This window comes from Penaeus monodon, chromosome 1 (genome assembly GCF_015228065.2).
Source record: "Penaeus monodon isolate SGIC_2016 chromosome 1, NSTDA_Pmon_1, whole genome shotgun sequence".
NCBI lineage: Eukaryota > Metazoa > Arthropoda > Malacostraca > Decapoda > Penaeidae > Penaeus > Penaeus monodon.
In genome coordinates, this window is record NC_051386.1 from 63,910,073 (window position 1) to 63,910,989 (window position 917).

The window sequence follows — 917 nt, forward strand, 5'->3', positions numbered from 1 at the left end:
ATCAGATCCTGCTGCCAACTAGCTGCAGAACCGCAATATCTTATCCTTTGTTAATGTCAAACTTCTACATTCCTCCATTTGAATATCGCCAAATGACTCTCAGGCACACAAAGGAACGGTTTTGCAGTATACGTTCCTTTTTTTCGTTCACGGAAAGCCCTGTCTCAACATAGCCCAGAGCGCTGAAGACATTATTTTCTCAAAGGAATGTCAACGACGCAGGGCGTGTTTTTTTTTAACATGCTTTCTAATGCACTGTCCGGAGTAAAGTGGTAATCTAGTGGACGTATTTGTCGATACGAGGAGCTTCTCCTATTTCTGTTTCTCTCTACGACTTGTATGTGTATGCCAATGCCTGGAAGGAACAAAAGCAAAAAATAATCAGATATATAAGTACATGAATAAAAAGTAGAATAGAGAAATCTTATCATGTATAAACGAGACAAATCGAGAGATGAATCAACATTTTTCTCAAACATCCAGTTAATAAGTGTTTCGTGATAACACGCCCAGACGCACACATAATAATAATAAATAATGAACTTATGTTTTACAAACGTCCTACTTAACCTACTTTTTTTCAAAACCCCCTTTACTATTCTTTAATTCGCAAATTTATTATCTAACTTTTTTATAAATCCCCCCCCCCCGCACCGAACTCTTAGTGATTTATGTCATTGCTTACACGTGTTAGTACTTTGCATACCAAACGAAAATGCTTTTTCGTATTCATCCTTTGAGTTTTGAGGACACAGTTTAGCATTTCATTATTCTTTCTATTGTTGTAGTTGTTCCTGTTAATCTTATTATCTTTATTATTATCATAACCATCACTATCATCATCATCATCATCACCATCACCATCACCATCACCATCACCATCATCATCATCATTATCATCATCATCATCATCATCA